Genomic DNA, 27,470 nt, shown 5'->3' with positions numbered 1-27,470 from the left:
TGAAGAGATGGAAGAAATGATCGACACACAAATGACTCAATTAATCTACACTGAGATCAGATTTGAATGCGAGCTGCACAGCCAATTACAAGGAAGAACTGTCCATTTCAAACTCTTGATGAAAGAAGGAAGCGAACAACATTACCATTTGAGCAGGACAGGAAACTCATAGCAAGTACTGAAACTCCTCCAAGGCCAACTAGAGAAGTACTAAAAGAAACCTCTGGGCTTCCACTGAAGCAATGTAATTCACAGTCTGGTGCCCCAATGGGGCTAGGGCCCTTGATAGTTCTTGTTCGAAGTCTGATAGCTTCTTTAAATCATTGTCCCCTCAATGGAAGGACAGAAGCAGGGAGTACAAACCTAAAAGGAGTGTCAGAGCAGGGAACCATCAGAGGGAAATAAAACAAAAAGAGTCCCGACAGGAAAAGCATAAAGTTACTAGCAGTGCATTAAATAACTGTGTGTAAAGGAAACTAAGCATTAGGTGATATTATTTTACACATATTTGAAGTCCTTATACTTGTTCTATATATTATTAGAGCAAAGCACGCTGTGCTAAATTTTCAAAATGTGTATAGGCTTCACATATATTAAGTAATATTAGAAAGTAATCGAGTAAAATGAACATATCCAAATTTTTGCACACGACATCAAGCTGGAGGCATGAACATAGAAAAACATGAAAGTTTAAACACTGTACAAAAGTGTATAGAAAAAATATGTCAACACATCCTGCGATATAGAAACTGAAACCATGTTCAAATATAGCATTGATTGAATTATCAAACCATAAGAGTTCCAGAGAACACACAACCTGCTTCCCATCAGAGACATATGCCTCATCCGCCTCCAACTCTCTCAGGGTCAGTCGCTTCTCCAAGCAATGAGTTGGTGGTAGATCTTTTTCTTCGGCTCGGGCCTCCCTCTCGAACAGCCTCCCTGCAACTTGAGGAGAACCATCTCCGGTTCTGGAAGCACCTCAAGACCTTCCTCTTTGCTTCTACTTTCCATCCTCCTCTCCCCTGCTGAACTGACTGAAACTGCACTGGTCACCTGGCTACCCTCTGACCTCGTGTCCAGGTCCCCTCCCCCACCAGCTGCACACCTGCACTGCCTCCCGGGCAAGCCCTGCACTTGGGGGCCGTTTCTGTATCCCTACAGCCCCCACCAGCTCTTGACACTTGATGTCTGCACTTACCCCTGCACTTGCCACAAGCTGGACACATTTTTTACCTATTGTTTTATTTATTCTATTTATTATTACTGTTGATCCTATGTACTGCACTGCCACCTCCCTTTCCCTTCCGCACTTTCACTTTACCCCCTCCCCTGCACTTGCGCGATCTCAATGTCACCTGGCACAGTAAGATCGTTGTCTCTGTCCACCACCTGTTCCCCCTTCCTTGCCTCGTTGCGCCTTGAAACACTTGTGTATAGGCATGTTATAAATGCCATATCATATCATACTGTATTATTCTTTGGATACTATGTATTAGACAGCAAGTTGGAGTATGTGTGTAGAATATTGCTGCTTCTCTAGTTCAGGGGTCTACGTAGTGCGCCGATATGTGTTGGATGCAGCGCGAGCCACTTGCGTGTGTCAATCAGGGAACAAGGATTATTACGTTTCGGCGGTTAGATAGATATGACTGCCTTCCACAGGACCAAAAGGACTGAACTTTTTGTGTTGACCCCTGACAAAAAAATGGGGGAAAAATAAGGAAAGACTTACTGTTAGGTAGTGCTGAGCTCTGCAATAGAGTTCTTATGCAGGTCAGTGAGAGTAAAAATGCCCATAGAGGAACATAGTGAGGGGTGTGCTTGGGTGGGGCAGGTAAGCACTTTAAAGTGTCCTGTAACCGTGCACAGTGTCGTATGCGTTTAAGATCGGGTAGGTCAAAGGCATTTAGGTATGTGGAGGGATGGCAGAGAGACATGCATTGAATCAATCAGTGCATGGGGTGTCGCATAAGACCTGGCCTGCCCCATACTCAATACAGTTGGCCCCTAGGAGGTCCATCCCGGGGTGAGAAGCTGAATGCATGCTGTGGGGGGAGTCTGGGGTTAATACTCCCTGGAGGTCCACTATATAGCATGCATTGGAACAGGTAGAGTTAACATGAGTAAAAGCTGGACTTAGGGAGAGTGACGTTAGCCGACATGCTCTGCTGTTTGTACCTCAGTGCTGGCTGCAGAGGTCCTAATGAGTTATGGCTTGCTCTTCAGGACAAAAGGTGGTGGAAAAGAGGAACACATCTGTAATCAATAGGGCATCACGTGGAGGCCTTAGTGGTGATTATATGCGGTCGCCTGCACGGGAAAGAGAGCTACAGTGCGGGCGTTAGAATCTAGCAGCCTAGAGAGGAGGAGTGATTAATACAACTACTGTGTATACGGTAACAGCATCTTACCTTATGGCCGCAAGTTACTGGGCATTAGTTGTGCTAGTTTTCTGCTGGGTAAGTTTATTGCAAAGGTGCACCTCTCTGTTGACAGTAGAGTGGAGACACCACGACTTTGGGATCAATGTTTAAGATTGGAAAGAGCCTTGGACAAACGGCAAGAGTGCATTCTTAACGCCACAATTTTATGAAACGGACAATATTCCTCACTTAAGGCAAATCATACGAGATGACATACGCATAGTGGAGTTCCTAAATGAGAAGCGGACAGATGAGGTCTTGCTACAACTCTGCTCCCTAATTATCAAAGACCTATTGCTGGACGCGTCACCCAGCCTGCTAGCTCTGGGCTTTGATGTAACCTCACTGAGCGGACCCGCACACTAAGGTTGACACTTACAGAAACAACCAAACAAACATCCGGTGGCGAGACTAGAGCTCCGACCAAGGTACTCGGCCACACAACAATCCATCGCCTACACCAAAGGCTGAAACACCCCTAAAAGGGCCGTGTCTAGTAGCTCTGTTGAAGCGTCAGGAGTAAATGCAGACAAAAGACAATTGAGGCACATTGACAGGACACTCAGGCCGTAACGACAAGAGGAAATGAAATCTAGAAACTAAGTAAAGGGATAGACGGACCTCCTGTGTCCTTGGACTCATGGAACACAAGGGGCCACTCACATTTGACTAAACAAGCTGCCCAGGACTGAAATATGGCAGATATCTGCCTGCAGGAAACGTGGCTCTCAAAAAACCCTGTTTTGGAAGGATATGTCTTCATTAACCCTGCAATGATATGATATATGATACGACATGATAAGGCATTTATAACACATCTATACACAAGTGTTTCAAGGCGTGACGAGGCAAGGGAGGGGAAACGGAGGGAAGACCGAGACAACGATCCTACTAGGCCAGGTGACTGAGATTGCACAAGTGCAGGGGAGTGGGGGAGGGAAAAGTTCAGGGGGAAAGGGGAGGCGGCAGTACATAGGATAGCAGTAAAATAAATAAGACAATAAATAAAAGTGCAGACATCAGGTGTCAAGTGCTAGTAGGGGCTGTAGGGATAAAGAAACAGTCCGAGTGCAAGGTTGCCAGGAAGGCAGTGCAGGTGTGCAACTGGTGGGGGTGGGGGGCTGGGCCTGAGATCAGAGGGTAGCCAGGTAACCAGTGCAGTATCAGATTCAGCCTGGAGATCAGCAGGGGATAGGAGGAAGAGAAAACAGAAACAAAGAGGAAGGTCTTGAGGTGCTTCCGGAACCGGAGATGGTTCTCCATAATTTTCAAAGAAGCAGGGAGGCTGTTCCAGAGGGAGGGCCCAGCAGAAGAAAGATCTACCATCAACTCGCTGCGACTAACCCTGACGGAGTTGGAGGCAGAAGAGGCAGATTAGCGAAGAGCTCAAGAAGGAAGATATTTAGGAAGAGAGAGTTAAAGGTATTGAGGTCCAAGGCCCCAGAAGGCCTTGTGGACAATGCAGAGGGTTTTGAACTTAATCCTCGCCACCACTGGGAGCCAGGGCAGAGATTTCAGTCCTGGAGAGATACGATCCCTGGGCTTGAGTCCAAGGACATGTCTCACAGTACTGTTTTGGATGAGTTGCAGAGGGCGGAGAGTAGAAGCAGGCAGACTTAGAAAGAGGATGTTGTAGTAGTCCAGCCAAGAAAGAACCAGAGCTCTGGAGACAGTGAGCTTCTGGCGGAAGGAGAGGAAAGGAATAACATCTTTGAGGGGATGACCTGCTGCAGGGGTATTGACGTTAGTAAAAACTGGGACAGCCTTCGAACCAGTCACTTCAACTAACCATAGCCCGTATTTGCAGATGACAATACTAAAACAACGATACCAGATATCCGCTTCTCAAACGAAGGAACCAAAATCACTAACACTGATCAATACATATTGGAATCAGAAAAAAAGGGCTGAAGATCAAATGCTGTGGGATGCAGCAAAGCTCATAGATGAAACATATAACTTCTCCAACGCTTCCATTATTATCTGCAGGGACCTAAACCTGGTCTGTGGAGCTGGTCGATCAGCCGGAGGCCTAACAATGTCAAATACTGCATGCCAGAAAAACAAAAGAGGTGTGTTTTGGGGACTATGAAACAGCTAGTAATACATGCTCAGAGACTCAGAAGTGGCCTCTCTTGTCTGAGAACGTACGAACGAACGAGGTGTGGCTTGAGTCTGTGGCATGCAGCGAGTAGTGTGTAGGGTCCTTTTCTCGAGCCCTTGAAGCCAGCGAAGCAGCGTCCTGGAAAACAAGCGAGCCGCGGTTCACATCGCTACCCAATCTACCCGTTATCCCACGGATAGGTTTGGCAGGGAGCTGGCTGGGAGCTGCTTGGCTGCTCGCTTGGCCGGGAGCTGCTCCAGGACTCGAAGAGCCTAAGAAGACGCTTGAGAGCAGAGCTCGGCCCCTGGAGAGCAATTCAGAGTGTGGAGTGACAGGGGAGCGGTACCTGGAGAGGAGCCACTGAAGGTGCGGAAGCGAAGTGGTCCGTGCGAGCTGCCTGAGTTGTCTGAACTGTGCTGCTGCCGTTTCGCCTTTTGAGCCCCTAAGCATTTAACCTTCTACCCCCGAGGTGCTGGGTGGACTATAGCGAAACTACAGCTAAACTTTGATAAGAGGCTGTGAGAGGCGCGTTGCCTTGTTATGCACCTTGTTTCCCACCTTGTCCACCTGGTTGTCCTGCTTGTTTGTCTGTGCTAGTGTGCTAGTGAGCTGGTGCTGCTAGTGCAGTGCTAATACTGTGCTGTATTGTGCTGCATTGAGCTGTTGTGTTGCCGGGCTTACTATAAGCAGTAAATAAAAACTGCCTGGGGGGGGTGGTGCTAATAAGCATACCTGAGCGCTCTGTAAAGCCTGGTTGCTTCTTCCCTGCGTACTTTGCTGTGCGGCTGGAAGTGGCTGTGCGTTTCTAGCAGGGTAGCTTGATTTCGCGACGCACAGTTGTCGTGCCCTGCCCACTGCTATACACTTGACAGTTGGAAGCGGCGGATAAGCGTCCTTTGCGGCAGTGTGGCTTGACTGTCTTGTTTGAGTAGCGGAGCACGGAGACACCTAGCACTGTGCCTGCGCTGTGAGCAGTGAAGCGTGGGGATATCCAGCTTTTTTTTCTTCCTGTGCTGTGTACAGTGGACTGTGGGGACAGTGAAACTGAGAAGTGAAGCACTGCAGGATGACACTAGGTGCCCAGAATGAGACGGCTCCTATTTTGAGGAGCCACAAAATCAAAATCAAGATCAAGAGCTGCCCTCGAATAATGCACCCTCCACAAGTCAACACCCAGCGAATATAACTATTGCGCAGGTGCATCTTGGTTCCTTGAGGCCTCTATCAGCTAGTAGCACCCCCTCTGACACGGTACAGTCATGGAGAAAGGGTTTGGAATATACTACCACCACAAATAAGATCCAAAGGAAAATCGACGAACACTTTGGCAAGAAAAAACATTGTGTTAATGGAGATGGTACATATAGAAGTGGTACAGAACTCTTAGGAAATGACATAAATGACTGTTCATTCTTAATAGACCCTCCCCCTCAAATGCCCGTACAAGAAATTGCAATGCCTGAAAGGGAGATACCAAATGTAGAGGGGGCTCCAGAAGAGGAAGTTCCTTTACAAACACAAAATTACGAAGGAGAAAAAATAGGCTCCATGTCAGAAGTAGCAGAGGAACCAAAAAATACAACAGGAGAAGAATCTCCAAAAGAGGCAAGTGCAGCTGCACTGGGTGCTTTGAACTTTGTACTAAACTCGCTGTTGTCTGTCTTTGAGCAACTGAAACTGGAAGTTCAACTTCAATCAGGTACCCTGATGGAAATAACCAAAGATCTAACTAGTTTGGACTCCACAGTAGTGGGGCTGACCTCATCAATTAACACAACTATTATACCGGCACTAGGAGAGCTGAGAGTGGAGCTGGCGAGACAAGGGTTAGACCTCTCAGCCCTAGAAAGGTCGTTGATAAAGAAAAAAAGAGGAAGAAGAAAAACACAAGTGTTTGCTTGAAGACATTTTACACTCAGTGAAGACTGAAAAGAAAACAAACTGGATCTGTAGTAAGCCAGAGCGAGAGAGAGGGGACAAACAATCAGTTTGACGACACTCCCCTCTCGGAGTCAGTTTCTGAGGAGTTCAGAAGGCTTGCACAGGTTGTGGATGAAGATGTAGTGGTAGAAATTGAGTCCCCCATAAATATTCAGGAGGATGTGCCACGCCCTCAGGATGGAAGTTCTGGTGAATGGCTGGTACCTGGCAAACAATTGTCAAAGAGACGAAGGAAAGCCAAAAATAAGAAATGAAAAAGAAAATCAGCGCAATGGCATTCCCAGTTATCCTGCGAAAGCTAAAAAAAAAAAGCTAAGCCTGGTGCCCTAAAAATGAAACAGCTTAATAATGAAGATCCTTCAATAATCAAAGACTCGAAAAATACCTCTCAGAAAGATATGCTAGGAAATGACTTGCATCTACTGGACATAACGAACGGATACACGAAAGGTTCCCAGATAAAAAGTGGGAAACCCTTTCATGATGCCGAAGAAAAAAAAAAAAAGACAGACAGAAGGGAAGCAGAAAGTTATCTTGGAATCTGACACATGCAGCCCGAGTAAAGCGAAGATCTCGAGGGCTAACGTTGGCCTTCAGACAGATCCTTTGGATCAACAAGAAGTTCTACATCAAACTTCATCTGCAGGAGTCACAAGCACCAAATGTCCAACTGGGAGTGGAGAAGAGAATATAGGGAAAAAATCAATTCTAACCTGTCCATCATTGAAAGGCCCACCTTGGGCCTCAATATTTGTGGGGAAGAACAGAAATCTTCCTAAAAAAACTCAGGGTGCAACAAAAGCTATGTTAAAAATTGCACCAATCTTTTTAAAACAAGATGCTAAGAAAAGCACACGTACATCACTGATGGTTGAAGTCAAAAATGGTCAGGGTAAGACTAAGAAACTGACAGAAGTATCGAAGGAAAAAACAGAAGACCTCAAAATGACAGAAGATGTGGAGGTGAACTCTTATGAACAAGTCCTGGAAGAAGATCTAGAAATCCAAGAATATGCTGTTCCAAAAGTTTGGCTAAAAGCGCTAAATAAAATACCAAAAGATGCATCACTTTTCTGAAGTGCTATCTTGGACTACGTCAAGAGAGTTCCCAACCTCTACCTGTTTGGCTCGTAGGACATAGAATATGTAAAGTTTCCGAGCAGACAGGTGATGAACATAGTAGAGGTGGATTTTACATCACAAAAAGCGTGGAAAGCCATAAAAAGCAACAAAAAAGAGCTGGAAAAAATCAGCCTGATGATTCTTGAGAAGAACCCAGTGGAAGTACAAATGGGTCAAAACAGCGAGAAGTCTACCTCTGAAGGAGAAAGCGCAAAAGCTGTGGGAATCTTAAATCAGGAGCCAGTAGTGCCATCTCGGGTAAACTCGGGAGAAAATAAGGCCAGCACTTTAGCAAGACTCCCAGAGATCCTCTCACAAGTACTACTAAAGCTGGGGTTGACTCAGCAGAGTCTTTAGGCATAATGAAATTACTATTACAAGTTGGAACACCCGTGGCCCAAAGACCTTTACTGCGAGTAGCAGAAAGATCTCTTTTTAAATTCTGACGCTATCCTACTCCAGGAGACCTGGCACACACACCCAATAGAAATAGAAGGGTTCGCAATATTCACAACCCCGGCAAGTCAAAAATCTAAAGGACGACCGTCGGGGGGATTGTTGCTTGGAATTAACAACTCATTTAGCAAAAATGTCACACTTCGGCACAATGGAAAAGAAGGAATCCTGGCATGTGAAGTCGAACTACAGTCTGTCCATGATCTTCCTTACCTTGTAGTAGTGAACATTTATTGGAACCCAGCGCAATATAGCCTTGATCAATTCCATCGGTCGTTGTCAACGGTGTTGGAGAAAATTGCGTTGTTCCATGGTGATGCCAGTTTGATCTCGGGCTGTGATCTGAATACGCAATGTATTATGACTCAAGACAGGAAGAATGCATCAAAATGGGTAAAAACCTCCAAGGCTGGGAGACAGTGGTCAGAGTTTCTGAATTTGTGGGGCCTCTTCATGCTAAATGGCTTTGCTGAAGGTGACTGCTCTTCGAATCCAACATGGTCCCGTGGCAATGCCTTCTCCACTTTGGATTATGTATTTGTCTCTGAAAAACTACAATTGAAGAAAATATCTATGGAAATAATTTGGGGAGAAGGGAGTGATCATGCTCGGCTAAGAGTCAAAATTACAAGCTCAATGAAAGATAAGTCGGCTAAATATTCGCAGGACCTACTACTGAGGAAAGGCAAAGCAGTCTTGGTTAAGTACAAAAGAGAGGGGCAAAATTTGAATGAGAAGTTAAATCATATCTCATTAGAAGAACAAAAAGAGAATTGTAAACCATACTGCTTCCAGCCATTTATTTGGTTGGTGCACCGCCCGACAGCAGGAGCCTTGGTAAAAGAAACTCATCACTTACATTCTTTTGACGAGAAGACATGGATCCAAAAAAGGTCCTTAAGGCGTGAACTTAGACGGCTGAAGTATTCTGTTACGAACCCATCTGAACTTTATATAGAACAGAAAAAGCTGCTTAGGAACTATAAGCAATGGTCACGGTCAAGAAAGATCCTCTGTCACCAACAAGACAATGAACTGGAGGCTCTTTGTGAAAATAGTACCCGTAATTTCTGGTCATTGATAAATAGTAAAGGAAAGAAATCAGCCAGTAACATCACCCAATGTAACCTGGTTCCATAAAAGAGGTGGATAGATTACCTTACAATGAACTTTCAAAACACGTCAACTACCCTGGAAAATCAACAGGAGGTCGCCAAGTGGGAACTTAACTTTGATGTAAAATTAATAGAAGACCCAATTATGAGCGCCTCATTATCAAAGGCAGCGGGCCCAAACAGGCTAACTTATCAGGTTTTGAAGTCTAACGTTAACACCTGGGCGACACTTCTTGATACCCTCTGTAGGGAAATACTAGAGTCAAAATGCTTCCCTCCTTCTTGGAAACAAGCTGTCATAATACCATTCTACAAAGGAGGGGATGGATCACAGCCCGAAAATTATAGGCCAATTGCCCTCTTGGATATCGAGAGCAAGATATTCATGCGGATACTCTTGATAGAGCTAGAGGACTGGGCCAAATCAAATAACATCATCTCCAAATTTCAAACAGGCTTCAGGCGAGGAATGTCTACAATAATAAATGGCCTCACCCTGAGTCTCTTAGAAGAACATACGAGGACATTTGGAGAGGGTCCGCTTTTTGGAGCCTGGGTAGATCTCTCTAAAGCATTTGACCTAGTAAATAGGGAGAATTTGTGGGCGAAATTGAGAAGGTTGGGTCTCCCAAACAAGCTCCTGGCAATATTAATTGAGCTCCACAAAAACATCTTGCTCATGGTAAGATTAGAGGAGGCTGGTCATCTTTCCAATACAATCAGCGTGGAGCAAGGTGTGCGACAGGGGTGTATGGGAGCACCCATTTTCTTCAACCTATACTTGTTAGATCTGGGAGACTTTCTTCAAAAATGGACTATGGCAAGTCCCAAACTTAATTCCATTAAGGTTTTTTGGCTTGCCTATGCAGACGACATCTCTCCTGATTGACAGGACAGCAATAGGCCTGCAGCACTTACTCAATGGGCTAAGTGAATACACTAAACTAAATGGACTACAAGTAAATCCAAGAAAGTCAAAAATTCTGGTGCTGAAACATCCAAAAAAGCAAATTAACTTTGGTAAATGGTTTTTTGAAGGAGAGGCAATTACAAGGGTAGACGAATTAGTCTATCTGGGTTACACGATGTTTGCCTATCCATCAGTGAGTAAAGTGGAACTTGAAATCAGATCCAAAGCTGATATAACAATACCTCAGATGAAAAAGATCTTCTTTGAGCTTTGTAAATTTTCAATTAAACCATGAATAAAGTTTTATAACGCCACAGTAATCCCTGTTATACTGTATGGGTTGGAGGCCCAACCGAAGCTCTGGGACATAGACTGGCAACAGGTGGAGGGTCACATTTGGAAGAGCTTGTTGGGGCTGCCCAGCTGTCTTTCCATTCAGGTTTTAAGGTTTGAGCTTGGCCTGAAATCATTGCAGCAACAGGTAACTTGGAGATTGCCATCTCTCTACAGGTTAATAATAATTCCACAAAAAGACTCTCTTTACGAAGATGTCAATCATCATTTCCAAAAGGACAGCTCTAAGATCCTCCATCAGCTGGCCATAAAAGCTAAAAGAAATCTGGAAGGAGCCGATTCAACGGTAATAACCCTAATAGAGAATCCTCTGAAAGCAAAGAAAGAACTGGAAATAATGGACTGGATTAAAACAGGTCTGGAAATGAGGCTGGTAAAACCGAAGAATAAGTTCCTAGTAATGGACAAAAAATTGGGAGAGTTGCCCAAATATCTGCTAAAACATCCCAGCATGAATTAAGATACGTTTTTCTTAGGGCCCGCCTAAACCTAATTCATACAGGCGAGATCCTAAGTATTAGAGGGCAAAGCCAGAATATCATATCGTTTTGTAAAATCTGTGTAACTCAAAATAAGCAAAATCTGCATCACTTACTTATAGAATGCAAAGGGAACTTGGGAGACTAGAGTCCTCTATTTTGGGAAATTTGTGCATAAAATGGACTGCTTGCACTCAGAGAATTTTTGGAATCGACTGACCTCGGGGCACAACACCGCTCTGATGATTGCAGTGGGTCAGGTCCTTTTAAAACTTGGCATGACCCATTCAAGCGTTGGGCAGTCTGGGATCAATGACTCTCCAATCATTACGGCTTAACATAGCAGTAGAAACTAATAATGTAGTATGAGGTGCAGGTTTTTGGGGAAATGAGGTTTTCTTATTTTTCTTAATTTCTCTTTCTTTTCTTAGTCTTTCTTCTTAGTCTTATCTTTTTTTGATTTATCTTTTTTAGGCTTGTCTTCTATTTTGTTGAAATGTTTTGTAAGACAATTGTATTTTATTGTGGTAATCGGCATAATGTTTTTTTTATATATTTTGTAAAGATCTATTTGATCAAAACAAATAAAAAAACAAAAATAAAAAATAAAAGTTGTGGGGACACCTGCTGAAATCCTGCGATATGCACATGCTCAAACAAGTTTTTGAAAAGGAAAAAACCTGCAAATCCTCTTGGCATTTCGGCAACGTGTCGTCTGTAATTGACTACATCTTTGTATCAAGAAGTATGGTGGGGCGACAAAATCCCTGGAAGAAATCGGCATGCTTCAGAGCGATCATAACATACTAAGGGCTCAGTGGTTCGAAGACAGCACACCACAACCGCACGTATATAAAGCCAAATTACAGGTGGTAAATGGAGGGATTTGGCTAAGGCAACATCGGTCTGGCCCGAAACCTACATAACCAACTAGAAGCAGGAGCCCAACTGAGCACTAGCATAGCCATTTATTAGTATTTTTAAAGCGTGCAGCAGCCCACAGCCATCGTGGCTATAGACCACTGCTCTTGACACATCATAAACTGAAGCCCGCCAAGCAGACCATGCAAACAGCTCATAGACATGCTTATGACTTGGAAACAGCACCAAAAAAACTAAAGTTAAAATGGGACATGAAATTAACAATGGATACTGATGTGTCTATAAGAGCAAAAAAGTCATCATACTGAAGAACAGCTACAATAACTGGGTGAAATCAAAGAAATGGGAAATGAGGACAAAAGATGCACAACTGATGCCAGAAGCCTTGTTGAAAAAGAATAATTCATGAGAGACATGGGCAATCAAACTCTGCAACTAGTTCACAAAACCAAGTCTTGATTAATGTAGTCTTTGAGACAAAACTGGATAAGATTCTACAAGGACTTCTATGCTCGACCCAAGGCTGAACCAGCTTGTAGGATCGTGGAGACGCTATGGACCTTAGAGAACAGTCGAGACAACATCATCTCAGTCATCCATGCAAAAGCCTCATGATCACCTGGTCCAGACGGTCTAACAAACATGATGTTAAAGGAGAACTCAAAAGAATGGGCAGTCGCGCTGGACCCGATTGTGAAATCAGTTCTGGAAACAATATCTATCCTGGAGTCCTGGAAGGAGGCAATGGTGGTCCCAATCTACAAAACCAGAGATCGTACTGACCCAGGGAATACCCGGCCAATTGCACTTTTAGATGTCCTAGGAAAGTTATACACAACATCACTTCTCCCGAGGCTAACAAAATGGGCTAAGGACTCAGGCCATCAAGATCCATTGCAATTTGGGTTCACAAAGGGAGCTGGAACGGCTAAATCCAGTGTTCCTCCTTGCCTTCATGAAAAACAAATCCTGAAATCCGAAAAGAAATGCTATTTGGCATTCATTGACTTTTCCAAAGTGTTTGACAGGATCAGCTGCCAAAGACTCTGGGAAAAACAAATAAATTGGAACAGCCTGCCGGACTTGGTAGCCCAGATTAAAGCCTTGCACTCAAACACATCGTTCAGAATAAAACTGAAAAGGAACAGGCTGCTCTTGACCAAAATCAGAACAGAAAGAGGTGTGAACAGGGTTGCCCACTAGCCCCTTAGATTTACAACTTGTATATCTCGGACCTCTGGGACTTCATGAAAGGATGCAAATTTTCCTCACAAAAATAGGGGGTCAAGAGCTCACTCATTTTCTATATGCTGACGATCTGGTCCTGATGGAGAGGACTCTACTAGGACTCCAGAGACCACTAAAACACCTGGAACAGAAGATCTAAGCATCTAGCTAAATTCATTAAAAATGCAGAATCTCTATCTAAGGGTGAATGGGGTCAATGGCTATAAAAGGGGAATGTGTAAGCCTGACCATCGCTAGGATTGATTTTTTTTTTTTTTTTTTTTTTTTAAAGAGTGGCTAAATTCAAATACCCAGCTGCAATAACTACCACATACTGGAGAGGGGCTTATCCGACTGAAGTGGACTGTCCAACTAAAATTATATTTTTTGATCAAGGAAGACTACCGGCAAACAGGCTGGACCTGGAAGGTGCAGACCTTTCTAAAAGAATGATAGGCATATTGAGTGACCTATCTTCCTGCAATGACATCCCCTTCTGTGACATGGTTTAGGAAGTAAAGCAGCTGTATAGTGGCTAAGAATAAACATTTTCCATAATAACTTACTAGAAAGTCTTAATTCTATTAAAGACACGGAGGCGAGAATTATGCTTCTCTTTCTTTTATTCAACAATAAAGAAAAGGCTCAGCAGCAAGATATTTGTGCACCCAAATGTGCCATGAGTAATGTGCAAAAAACAGGTGCACTAAATATATAATAAGCATAGTAATATAACAGTAACATCATAGAAGGAACTGCATTTCTCAGGGAGCTTTGTTCCAGTTAGTTTAGAGGCCACCAACATGTGACCTAGTCCACCAATAGTAGTCCAGATCCCCTCCATAAACAGTCCTAAACATGATGTCACTTCCTCTTTCGAGGCTGTGAACTTGGCTGTCCATGGTAGAAGATAACTGTCGCCAACTTGTAGAAGAACCTGTGTCGGGCTGTGATCAAGCGGACTTGTCTGCAGGCACTGTCAAAGAAAAAGGAAAATTAGTTTCCTGTATATGACAACCCTAGATCTCTTATCAGGGTGGGAGAGAAATTCATGGAGTTATTCTGATAGAATACATATAAATTCCAAAACATTAATATTTACATTAAGTTTTTAATCAACATCAAGTAACATGCTGTTATTTTCTCGCCAAGTGGGATAATGCTCGCCTCCGTGTCTTTAATAGAATTGAGACTTTCTAGTAAATTATTATGGAAAATCTTTATTCTATGTCAAGACCGGAGGCTCCCATTATGCTTGTTTGAAGCTTACTTACCACAATGGATGCGGGCTGATCTACCGGTTTCAGGTAGAATTGTTTGAATACCGATTTGCTTGCCCAGTCTGCTATCCTCATGATGTCTTCTAGGCGAACTCCTGCCTGAAAGGCTTTGGAGGCCATGGCTCCTCTAACGGAGTGGGCTCCGAAGTGCTGGGTGTCAATCCCTGCTTGAGCTAGAGTCCAGCGCACCCAGCGTGCTAAGGTCGGCGCTGATACTGCTTTGTGCGGTTTACGCAGAGCTATCAGTAGCTGCCCGTTAGGGGAGGTCCTGAGTGAAGCTCTCTTTTCTTCATAGACTTTCAAGCATTTAACCAAGCAAAGCTTAGGTTGGTCTCTGAAGGCGGGATAAGAAATCCCCCTGGAATTGCACTTCGTTCTTCTATGAATATGGAATACAATGCCATCCGGAGAAAAGGCCCAGCCTGCTAAATCTAGAGTTCTGATGTCAGAGACTCTCCTGCAGGATACCAAGCAGAGTAGAGTAGTGAGTTTGCCGGATAGGGCTGTACGTGATAGTTCTTCGTTACGAGGCCATGACAAAAAAAAGGTTCAGTACTTTATTAACGTCCCAAAGCTTGTCATAGCGGGCTGGAGGTGGGATGGTAAGCCTCACACCCTTGAGCAACCTGCAGACGAGGTGGTGTTCTCCTGCTGGTACTCCTTGTATAAGGTCATGACCTGCGGAAATTGCTGAATGGTAGGCATTCACGGTCCTGTAGGCAAGCCCTCTTTCCGCTAGGGATGCTAGAAAATTCAAAATCTCTTCTACAGGTGCTGAAATTGGATGCAATCCTTTCTCTCAGTACCATTAGCTCCAGATGCTCCAAGAGTTGGAATATCTCTTACGGGTGGTTGGAGCCCAGCTCTCTTCGATGAGATTGATCGCTTTGTGAGACATGCCTGGGACTCTCCATCTTGACCTGAAATCCTCCAGGCCGCTAGGGTCAGAGATCCGCTGAGGAGAAGAGGATGACGCTGACCTGATGGATCTAGTAGGAGATCCGGAAACTGGGGTAGTAGGATTGGAGAATCCGAAGAAAGTTCCAGAAGAACTGGATACCCGGTCTGAGATGTCCAGAACGGCACTATAAGGATCAGATCTGCATGCTCCTGACGGGCCTTCGCCAGGGTCCTCGCTATCATAGTGAAAGGAGGGAAAACATACAGTATTCCCTGGGACCATGACTGCAGGAATGCGTCTGTTGCGGCTGCTGCCGGGTCCGGCCTCCAGCTGTAGAAGGTTGGTAATTGGGAGTTGAGTCTGGAGGCGAAAAGGTCTATGGACATTGGACCCCAGATATCCTGGAGGCGGAGGAAAACCTCTCTGTTGATCCTCCAGTCGCTGTAATCTGTCGAGTGACGGGAGTACCAGTCCGCTACTATATTTGAGAGACCGGGAAGGTATTCCACTGTAACTGAAATCCTATGATCCAGACAGAAATGCCAGAAATCCTTGGCTAATTCAGCTAGGGGTCTCGACTTGGTGCTGCCCAGATGGTTGATGTATCTTACCGCCGAGATGTTGTCCATCTTTAGTAAGATACAGCAACTCGCTCTGTCTCTGGCAAAAGAGCGCACTGCAAAGGAACCTGCAAGAAGCTCTAGACAGTTGATATGCAGATCCAGCTCCTGAGGGGACCAAGTCCCTCCCGTGGCTACGTGGACCGCATCTCGCTCCCCAACCGGAGCGACTGGCATCCGACTCGATGATAATATCTGGAGCGGAGCCGAAGATGTCTCTGCCGTTCCAGGCTTCCATGTGAGTGAGCCACCAGTTGAGCTCTGTCCTTGCTTGAGGAGACAGTGTCAGGAGTTAAGAGTAAGAAAGGCTTCGCCTTAAATGTTGGCCCTTTAGTCTTTGCAGTTCTCGATAGTGAAGAGGGCCGGGAAATATTGCTTGAATGGAAGATGAAAGTAGCCCTATCACTCTTGCTAGTTCTCGAAGAGAGAACATGTTCTTCTGTAAGAGCCTGGGTATCTCTCTTTAGGTAGAGTGAATCTTGGCTGATGGGAGTCGAAGTTGAGAATTCTGTGTGTCCACTATGAATCCCAGAAATTCCATATTTTTGGATGGAAGTAGAACTGACTTTTCCCAGTTTATGAGAAAACCGAGGCTGTGCAGCAAGTTTATTGCCAGTTTGGTTTGTTTCTAAACTAGCTCTAGCAAGTGGGCCATGAAAATAATGTCGCCTGGGTAAATTATGAGACGGACACCTTGTTCTCTTAATTGAGCTACTACAGGTTTTAAGAGTTTGGTGAAAACCCAAGGCGCCGAAGAGAGTCCGAAGGGTAGAATTGTGAACTCCCAATCCCGATTTCTCCAAGAAAATCTGAGGTAATTTATGTGTGCTTGATGAATCGGCACTGCGAGGTAAGCGTCTTTTAAGTCTATGCGCATAAGCCAGTCGTTCGGTCTCAGAAGATCTCTGAGCATGTGTATACCTTACATTTTGAAATGGCAGTAAATGATGAATTTGTTGAGAGCTCTGAGGTTTATGAATGGGCGTACCTTTTGCTTCCTGCGTTACCAGAAATATGGGACTGAAGAAGCCTCCCTGACTTGAGCAGGGGTGAATCGCTCGCTGTCTAAGGCGGTTTGATCTGACTGAGACATTACTATGGGAGTGGGGCGACATGTCTGAATGGGCTGCGCGAAAAACTCCAGGCGCAGACCCCGAGCTGTGTCCCTTACCCAGGCGTCTCCCGTTAAAGTAACCCAATCATTTGCAAATATCATTAACCTCCCTCCTATAGGTGTTAGTGGCGCTGGCGCTGCTATTAGTACACTGACCTGTATATGTTGGGCTGGGTATCTAGCCGCTCTCCTCCAGGGACGCCCTCTTCCACGACCTCTCGAGGGGAAGAATGTGTCGGAGCGTTCTTGCCAGGAATTATGCTGGCCTCTGGATTGTTGAGGTCTCTTGTTGAAGAAGTAGCGGCCGGAAGAGCGACCTCTTCCTTGTCCGGCCCTGGAGAAAACCTTGGTTGAAAATACTCTTTTTATTGAAGCCTGTGCTTTGTCCAATGCTGTGAATGTCCCGATGAATTTTGTCATCTCCTTCATAAAAGGATCTCTGAAAAGCAGACCTTGCGCAGTTGGGCCAGATTCTGTGTCCGCCAGTTCGGTTAATTTGGCGTCTATTTTGTATAGGATGCCTTTCCGTCGCGCTGTTGAAATAGCGCAACTGGCGTTTATCAAGAGACAAATAGCCCTCTGGACCCAACCGGACAGTATTACTGGGTCGATGGGGTCCGAGGAGCTGATGGCTGTATTTGCAAGATCTGAGATTTATGCTAGTGGACCTGCTACGTCCAGCACTTTGTCCTGGCAGGACTTCCAGGCACGATCAATACCCTTCCTAGGGTCTTTGACATTTTTACCTAGAAAGGTAATCATTTTAGAATCAAGCTCTGGAGTCAGAGCTACTTTGTCCGCAATGTCTGGTTGTGGACATTCAGCACAAAGTCTGGCCCTGACTTCTTTGGCAAGTGGCTTGCGCAGCCTAAGGTGGATGTAATTTGATGTCTTGGAAGATGGTTCCCAGACGGTAGACCTGGGGTGTATTAAGTCTTCTGGGGTAAACATCCCTTCTGCAGCAGACTTGTTCCCGGTTGTGTCTTTAGGGATGGGGTCTGCCACAATCCCTGACCCTGAGGGTTTTGAATCCTCTAGATGAAATTCCTCTTCTGAAGAAGAGTGGGAAAGATCAGCGTCGTAGACGCTCCTATTATGATCTTCTTCAGTGCCCTGTCCATATCCCTCCGGGCTTGAGGGTCTACCTCCCCCGATTTCTTTCTCGGGGTAAGAGGGTTGATGGGAAGGGGTTACCTTCCTATTCATGAAGGCTTGTTTCAGCCTTGAGAAGGCGTCCATTACGGCAGCTGTGGCATTAGTTGGCTGGCTCGGGGGGAGGGGGGGTCGTAGAGCTCTTGCGAGCCGGTGTACATCCCCCTTCAGTAAGGTGCTTCCTTTTCTGTGTTTTCTTCCTCCCAGGAGGGGAGGTCCCTCTTAAATGCTCCTCCATAGTGTCTAGGCGATTTTGTATGGGAATGAGCATTTCCGTTACAACTTTCTTAATACTGGTCTCCACCGAGGATCCCAGAACCTTCTGTAAGCCATTAGCCATTGCCACTTCATCTATATAGCAGTGATCTCCCTCAGCCTCAGACCAAGCCTGATCTGATTGAGGCGAGTACTGCGCTGCCATGAAAGATAAATAAATGCACTTTACTCACTTTTTTATTTTTTTATTTTCTGGGCTTCTGAGCGCCTTCTCTCACTGCCCAGTAATCTTATGTACAGTTCAGCATGTTACTGTTCTTAGAATGCTGAACAGGAGATTTCTTTCTTCTCTCTTTTTTTTTAATGCAAATTTGGAGTTTAAATATATATATCTTCACTCGCGTGGGTTTTCTTGTTAATCCGCAATGAAAATCGCAATGAAGATGAACTCGTTACTGCCTGAAGAGAGAGAGAGAGAGAGATTCCGGCGCTCGAGCTTGCAAGAACCGTTATACTATTAACGGTCATGCGCACTCGAGCGCCGGAATGTTGAGGAAAGGACCAGGGAGAGCAGGAGCTCCCCTGGTGGTCTGCAGGCGACGCAGCGTGCTCAAGGAGAGCAACGAAGATACGGGGAAGACGGCACGAGGCTGCCGAGGCATCCGCTCAACGAGCGGATGAAAAAACAGCTGATCAGCTGTGACTGCGCGAAGCATAGCTTCGCATTACGCAGTGTCCGAGGCCAGTAGAAAGCAACTGGCGTCGGAGTGCACGACAATAAATAACAATACAAAATCAACAGATAATGAAGGTAAATTCGTATAAACAGAGCGCACTCTTAACAATGAAATAAATATGATATTATGAAAAAATGTAACATTATCTTTAAATTATGAAATCCTGTCATAAACAGTGCTAAACATGAAGTACTTATCTCTTGCTGTGAGCATCAAAGAAAGAGGAAGTGACATCATGTTTAGGACTGTTTATGGAGGGGATCTGGACTACTATTGGTGGACTTGATCACATGTTGGTGGCCTCTAAATGAACTGGAGCAAAGCTCCCTGGGAAATGCAGTTCCTTCAGAGACTCTTAGTTTATGTTATGATGTTACTGTTATATTACTATGCTCATTATATATTTAGTGCACCTGTTTTTTGCACATTACTCGTGGCACATTTGGGTGCACAAATATCTTGCTGCTGAGTCTTTTCTTTATTGTTGAATAAAAGAAAGAAGCATAATGGGAGCCTCCGGTCTTGACATAGAATTGGTATTGAAATCATTTGTTCTAATGTTGAATTCCTTCTTATGTAAGCAATAAGCCCCTCGCCACAAGGGCATTTACCGAATCGGGTAATGCCCCTGTGGCGAGCGGCTTATTGCTATTAGTACCCTGGCCTGCAAGACCGGGGTACTAATAGCATTGTTTTTCTGTTCCGAAACACTGCAGCATTTTAAAACAGAAACAAAAAAAATTACAACGGAGTCGGTTTTCCCTTTCCATGGCGGCCATCGGGAGAGGACGGGCTGTGGACAGAAGTGTTCCCAGCGCGTTCGCTCTCGAATAAGGAACATGAAGAAGGTAAGTGGGGTTGGTGGGGTGGGCTGGGGAGGGATTGTTTGGGGGGAGAAGGGGAGGAAAAATAACACTTACCTGAATCCCCTGTGGATGGCAGCCTCCAGCCGTGTGGTGGCTTGGAGCGGGGATTACCCCATTCCGAGCCTCCTCATTGGCTGAGGGGCTGACGCCCACCTCCCCCTGCCGGGGATATGAAGGAAAGAAAGTTTTAGCTTCGAGGGATTCTGCATCGGGTAAAGCCCTGGCGAGAACCAATCAGACTGTGTATAACAATCTGATTGTCTCTCACCGGGTACAAATACAGTTTACTAAACTCCTACTATGTGGTGATTTTCTGATTCCAGAAGCAGAGTTAACCTACATATTTGGGCTAGTCACCATCAATGCTTTATTAGTTATGTATGTGAGGTGTTTGTACTGCAAATGCAGTTAACTGTTCCTTTTCTACGTGGGTGGTCCTCGCACCTCTGTGGTTATGCTGTTCCTATCATATGCAAGAGGAGCTTGGAAAGCTGAGGGCCATGCTGGGCTTGTTCTTTGTTATGAGAATTTAGACTGCTGACACCCTTCATTTACTACTGTTGCGACCCAAGACTTTCTGTTCTATATGTGGTCATCTTGCACTGTTGAGACTCATGATGTACCTGTTCTATTTGAGGAAAGCATGATGTAATGAGGGTCATGGCATATTTTTGCCATATTAGGAGGGAATTGTGCACTCCTGAACCATATGTTACACCTGTTCTATGTGAGGGAGCTTCTACTGTGGAGACCCATTCCTTATCTGTTCTACTTGTGGGAATATTCGACCCTTGCTTTACCTGGCACTCATCCACTCCACCTGTTCTACATGTTGAAAACTTGCATTGCTGGTGTTCTGATTCGCCATTTCGGTTTGTGTGAGGGAAGGCTGCATTGCTCATACTCAAGATGACTTGTTATGTGTGAGCGAAGCAGTAAAACTATTGTGCTGCTTGTGTGTCTACTTTTTGGATGTAAGGAAAGCTCAGTGTTAGGGCTCATTGTTTCCATCTGCAGGAGGGTGCTTGTGCTACTGCGCACTGTGCTTATCTGTTAATTCTGAGAAACCTAATTTTCAATTACAAAGAGGACGACTGCTGCATGATAATGATTTAAAATGCAGTTTTAACTTTCTCCCCCGCATCAGCTGTATGTCACATACTTTTTATTCTCTTACAAAGGAGAAAACATCTTTTTACTCCCTTGAAATAGCATTTAGTCTCAACATTTGAAAATAGGGAGTAAAATACTCCCACCTCAAAAACATATCTGGAGCACTGATAAGTAAGCATGGTTTATGTTGAACATTTTCTCTTTTTTGAACGTTACAGAAGCCCCTTGTGCAGTACTGAAATCCCATTAATTGTAACTAGTAAACTCCAGCTTCAATAAACCTACAAGTTTCCTTGCAAAACACCCATTCATCTATCATTTACAACAATTCCTGGAAGATGATTTGAGCAGCTGTGTTTGTTTCAATTAACGTGTCTTGCTTCTGAACTAGAAAATTAATGACCATGCATGAATTTGAGCTAGCTTAAATACAGGCAAAATGAGGGCTTGCGTTTGTCATCCAATCAAAAGACCACCACTGCTTTAATTAATGCATGTTCTGGAGAATCGTGCGGATCCCCCACTAAAGCCCTGCGTAAAGTCTCCTACCAGGGGTCCAGGAGAGGGAAGACGCTTCCTGATCTCAATCCTGGGTGTGGTACACTGCAGGAGGATTACCTGGGTGGAGACAAGGCCCAGGCGGGCTTTTACAGCATGAGACAGTACTTTTCATGTGGGGGAGAATTTGTTTATCCCATACTTAGAGGAGGAATTGGCTTACTGCCATTTTAAAATATCTCAACCTCCTACTAAGGATATAAAGGTAAAATCTAGAGAAGTACTTCCACCTAGTATTGAACCTAAATAACCTATCTTTTATACCCATAAGATCCATATCCACCACAATGTCAAATGTATGCTAACAGAGCGGCGAACCCCTAACTTTCTCTGCCCATCTGTCTCCAAAAAGGTTAAACAGGTTTACTCCTTTTATAATAACATCAATGGAGAGAAATCTTTACTTAATCCATTTAAAGATGTAGAGAAATTAAAACTTTCTACAAAGGATTACATGTCCCAGAATCCCCCAAATACTGTGAAGAAGAGGGCAAAAGAGGCCTGTAGGAGCACAGGTCAGGCAGGCAAGCCTAATAACTTTTGGAAGGGTCAGGCAATTCATTCTAAGGGCCGGTACCTGAAACCAATTAGCCCACCTGAGGTGCATAACAGGCTGAGCAGAGAGGAGCAGTAGAAAGGAGCTGGAGTATGAGTTGGAAGGTCGGCAAAAGCAGAAATAGAAGGAGCAGAGCACTAGGTTGGCAGTTCACAAGAAGTGTGACCACAGAAGGGACGCCAGAGCAGAGGAAGGGCAGATTTCACCTGCTAGCTCCGAGTTGGTCCTATGCTCACAAACCCGGTTTGACTGTGGCAGCATTGGAAGAGTCTGGAGCAATTTTCAGGTGCCCCTAATTGCTGTGAATGCAGAGCTGAAGTTGTGCATTCACCCAAGGCCCATGTGCAGAAGTAAGCTGAGGGAAACAGGAGAGGTGAAATCTTTCCTTTGATGAGGCCGGATGGTAGACACCCGTGCAGCAGAGGGGTGTGGGACCCAAGATTGCCTGCAGCAGTAGTAGTTGAAGAAACCAAGTCAGAAAGCAAAAACAGCCTGCAGTTGCAGTGATTGTGGTCAGGAAAGTGAAGCTCAGTACTCCAAATCAACTAACATACCTTGCCGGTAACAGTAGCCAGCTTTCTTATCACTCGGGTGCATATATGAGCGAGATAAACTTGTTCGTAGAAGTTGGAAGTCCTATTAACATGGAAAATGTACATGGGAAATGTAACGCGCAATTAAAATCCCAAAGCTGAAACACCTGCATGTTGTAAAAGCCTTTTCTTTTCCCATTGTTAAACATAACTCAATGCTGAGCTGTCGCGTGGCTCTTGATAACATGGAGAAAGCTGCCGGTTAAGCTACTGACTCATAATGGATTGGCTCCACATATTTACAAGTCACACGTGAAATATTGTTTCCCAGAGTACTTTGGATGATAAGAGCTGACCGAAAGGTGGGAACGCGTAACTTTGAAGTGGCAGACAAATGGAAAACGAAATCATGTGTGCTTAATTTTGTTTTTATTGGAAAACTGACCTCGTGTAACATCCCGAAAAATTAAGCAGAAGTTATAAAAGCAGTAGAAGCTGAGCAGAAAACAAGTGCCAATAAACCAAACCCTATTACATCACATATATCTCATTTATAAGAACAGAACACTATTGTTTAAGAGTTGTTGATGCAGTATTGTCAGGGTTGCAGATAACAGGTGGTCAGAACAGAAGATGCAGCAAAAGATCACTGGTTGCCTAGGCTCCCTGCTGGGCGGAGAGGAAGACTGAATGAAAACCCACTTCCTCAAGGGCTGAAAGGATACCTAAATGTGTGGAGAATCTTCTTGGCAGTTCCATGGGTGTAAGCAGGGCCAGAACGTATAGAGCAGCAGCAAATGCCAAGGACACCACTGGGGAACAATGTTTCTGGACACCCGGCGGGTGCCTCAACCCGATACCCGGGTAGTGCAGTAAAATCCAAAGTGCAGCGTGATTGTGCTGGGAAGGCAGTAAAGTGGCACTGTTCCAGTGAGAAGTCTTGCAGGAGGACCGACCCAGCTAAGAATTCACGGTGCAGGGTACCGGGTTGAGCGGGGAGGTGCGTGAGAATGGGAATACAGCCAGCGAGCAGAGAAGCCTCGCTACGCCAGGCAAGATGTTTCAGAGGGAGGAACATGATGCTAAGGGAGAGGAAGGTGGGAATAAACAGATCAGAAAGGGGACCAGGCGGGATTCAGAAATCCAATGAGGCACCGTTGACAGGCAACGCTCATCTATCTGCACTTCCTATTTATGCTGACCCTCCTCACTTACCACTATCCACCTTTTATCGTTTTCCTGGGTGTTATCTTGGAACGGAATTCCCTGTTCTTGTATTAAACCATCTAATCCATCAAAGCCCAATAAGGTCCTAGACATTGAAAACATTAGGTCCCACTAAAGAATGTGCATCTGCTCCACTAGGCCCTCAGCTAATGGAAAGTAGACCATTAAACAATGCTTTTGTCAAATTAATTGAGCTATAACATTTCACATAGATTTTGAGTTATAACGTTCAAGTCCTTTGTCCACGGTAAAATCATGAGACCGATGTGAATTTAGCTGGATCACGTGAATAAAACACACAGGAAGATATATTGAAATACACATGGTTTGCATATTTCACATACATTAATAAGAGCACTGTCCTTTAAGTGACAAATAAAAATCACATCTTTGAATTGGTTATATCTTTACAAATCAAAATAAGTAATTTTGCTAATTATCACATATTTACTTAATTATATGAAACATTAATAGATCAGCTCAGTATTTGTCCTAACTCCTGGGGGTGAAGGCAGTGGTCAAAGTGTACGAAAAGAAATAGGGGAGCTATGTTCCCTGCCAGTCTGCCCCACTCTCCACAAAACCCATCGCTGAACCCCCTCCCACACACAGTCCAAACCCCCAAACAAACACACCTATTATTTAAGGGAATGTTCAGTGCAGTGCACTGAAGTGCAAGCTTCAACTTCTTCCTACATTTTTATTTTAAAACTAAATCGTTCCGGAACGGTTTCTTTTTAAAATAAAAGTATAGGAACAGTGAAATTGAAATATAAAAAGTATAGGAGCACTGCTCCTGACCGCTTCCGCCCACTTCTACCTCTGGGTGAGGTGCTAGTTTGCAGCTGAACCATCCCACCAATGACACACCAAGTTCGTGGGCCCATGGAAGCAAGGGAGCAGGCCCACGAGTGTGTGAGACAATGACAAAAAAACATCAGAGAGCCCTTCCAGTTCAAAATGTAGTGTCAAATAATGGTGCATGGGTGGGGTTTGATCTAGTATTAAAAAGTGGTGTTTCTATGGGAGTACAGGGTCGGATAATTCTCTTGTTGCATGCCTACACATGCAATTTGGAACATATAACATTTTCAGAAGGGCAATAGGACTAGGACGAAAAAGAAGTTTGCAATTAAGCCACAAAAGTAACCAGAGCTGGGGGACACCTTCTTACCTTCTTCCCTGGATCCAACGGGGCAGAAGAGAACCAGATGGCCTAGATGCCCAGTGCCTTTGCATTCTCAAAATACTTTGACTATAAGCTGGGTTTACACCAAAGATGTCCATCCAAACACTTAACTCATCCCATAATTACCTCATATAGCATGTGTGTGTGTTTGGAGGTCTGGATACAAACAGGGATAGGAGAATAGGCAGGGTCATAATTCTTTTAATGCACTGGCCTTACACTTAAGCAGTCAAATACAAGAAACCTTGCTGCAGGATAAAACTCTTGTTGCCACAAAGTATGGCACCTAGGTTAATAACGGCACAACAGAGGTGCGCATAGTAAGACAAATGTATAAGTGGTTTACTACACATCCTTTTTTGACGAATTCGATTTGAAATAATGTTTTCTATCTAATTTCACTGTATATATATATATTTGTGGGGGCAGGGATTGGGTTAAGGTAATACATGTTGGGGGTATAATGAGGTGGCAACGGGGGTCTCCCCATGCATATATATGAAGTGAAATAAAATTATTTAAAGAACAAATTCGATCAACACGGGTTTGGCAAAAGAAATTTGATAAAATCACATACATCCATGACAAACAGTATCTTTTCCACAGACTGAGAAAAGGGACATAACAGAGGGAAGCCTGTGTTTGCCGATAAGTAGAATTGGAGCAAACATGCTTGGGCTTTCAAAGGCAATGCAACCTAATGCTGTCCAATTGCATAGTAGGCCATTCCCATAGTAAGGGAGTGTGCTTGTGGTTCTGAGGGAAGGCTTGCTGGGAGTGGGGAATAACCTTCGAGTTGACCTAGGTAACAAAGACAAGCCCAGATTCACTGCATAAACATTGTAGAAGATTAAGACAATAACTTTAAAAGTGCAATAAAAGTTGTGTATAGTAAAGCACTGTTAGGGAGAATTCTCATTTCTGTGCCAATTCCCTTTAAACTTAGAGATCCTCAGCTCTTTGGCTGGACGTAGGGCTTTTCAATTTTTTACTCTAGAGTGAGTGGGACTTTTTCCCCCACTCCCTCATGTGTTTTTCTGACAAGGATTGTGTGTTTCTTACTGTTTAATGGAATCTGGTAAACTCCACAGTCAACTGCTTTTTGCATGGTGACACAAAGCGCCTTTTGTGCAGCGCCACTGAGAAGTCCCTGGGACTTCTCAATGTTTAAATATATTTTTTGGGTGAACTACTGTTCCCAAGAATAGTAAGATGACTTTTGTCTTACTTACCTTTTCTTTTGTGTGCCCAGCCCCACACCACCCTATGTGGAGTGCTGGGGGGTTACATAGTAACTCCTTTATCCCACTTCTCACGTAATGTTCTATTACACTAACTAACTTGAATTGCTAGTGGCAGTGCCTGCCTTTTATTTACTGCCTTTGTGCCATGTATCTGCTGGCCGATTTCTCAGCTGCAGTACAGCATCCAAGGGTGACAATTTTCCTAAAATGGCCCAGTCTTCTTTTTTTACAATTTCTTGTCAGTTAGGTCCGTCTGGGCTTTTACTCTGTTTGGATCGGTTTTGAGTCCTTTGTGCATTTTGCCTTTGGCAGGCTTTAGCTCTGAAGCCCGCCAAAGGCTCCAGTGTGTCTGGAAAGGCAGGTAGTGAGGGAGGGTCCCGAAATATCCCTGTCCTTTGTCTCTAGGTGTGCCTGAGTGAAACCAATTCTGATTGGCGGGCTGGCTGCCCAGCAGGACAGCCACCCTGCTGGGTGATTGACAGCCTAGGGCTGTGAATTAATGGGAACTTGCTTAAAAGGCGAGGTTTTGGGGACTAGAGGCAGAGTCGATCATTGGAGGACAACACCTGACGAAGAAGACATGAAGAGACGTCAGCAGCACCCCCCTGGACCTCCAAGTGCCCGGTGAAGCCCTGCAGCTGTGCTGACCCTGTTTCCGTTTCGATTGGGAAGACCCACAAGGGACGATTTCCTCCCTTAGGCTAGTAGGACCAACTAGCCTTGAGACAAGCTTCATTTTGGCGCAACCCCCAACTTGCTGCCGAATCCCAATGCCCGGGGACCTCCTGACCATCGTCGAGTGCATTGTCTTTGGAAGTGCGAATTTGGCCAAAACTTTGTGGGCATCCAGAGGACCCTACAGAAGTAGGTCATCTTCATCCAGAGCCCCCTCACCAGAGTCCAGGACCGAGGGATCCAGTAACTTCCAACCGGAACTGTTCGTTCTTCTTTGGCGCTGAGAAAAAGGCACCAAAACCACAAATGGCGGCCGAATCAAGGAGAATCCATTGCTGCCGAGTCCCTCTCCTGAGTGCTGCCACAGAAGCCCGCCAGACGTCCTCCCTTTCGTCACCACGACCAAGGACCAGGAACAAGCAATAGGAAGGTATCCAGCTGGAACCAATTCTTCAGTTCTCAGGTACTGTGGA

At 44.8% G+C, this 27,470-nt stretch overlaps 1 protein-coding gene across 2 annotated transcripts in view; it reads right to left on the bottom strand.

Moving 5' to 3' along the window:
- Positions 1 to 27,470, bottom strand: part of WDFY2 (WD repeat and FYVE domain containing 2) — a 1,061,998-nt gene that overhangs the window by 296,296 nt on the left and 738,232 nt on the right. The window lies entirely within an intron of this gene.

Source organism: Ambystoma mexicanum, chromosome 7q (assembly GCF_040938575.1).
Source record: "Ambystoma mexicanum isolate Mex_15411 chromosome 7q, UKY_AmexF1_1, whole genome shotgun sequence".
NCBI lineage: Eukaryota > Metazoa > Chordata > Amphibia > Caudata > Ambystomatidae > Ambystoma > Ambystoma mexicanum.
This window is presented reverse-complemented; position numbering and strand designations above follow the sequence as displayed.